Below are 291 nucleotides of genomic sequence, written 5' to 3' on the forward strand. Positions count from 1 at the left end.
GACAGCCGGGACCCCGCAGCGATGCGCTTCCCAAAAAGCGGCCGCTTGCTGAGTGGTCTTTGCGGGGCCCGGCTCTCACTGCCGGCGCTGGTATCACGGACTCCCGTGGACGTCCTCGCCCTGTCCACATGCACCCCAGACCGCACACGCGTGCTTTCCTCTTTTAGGTCAGTTACTATGTTCCCTCCTTGGTAGCGCGCACAGGCGGAACCGGGAGCTGAGACCTTGCTCCCGTTTAGATGGGGAAAACACAGCCCCCCTCAGCCCGCGCTTTTCTCCCGGCTGTACCCA

This window comes from Egretta garzetta, unplaced genomic scaffold, assembly GCF_000687185.1.
Source record: "Egretta garzetta isolate BGI_Z169 unplaced genomic scaffold, ASM68718v1 scaffold79, whole genome shotgun sequence".
In the NCBI taxonomy this organism is placed as follows: domain Eukaryota; kingdom Metazoa; phylum Chordata; class Aves; order Pelecaniformes; family Ardeidae; genus Egretta; species Egretta garzetta.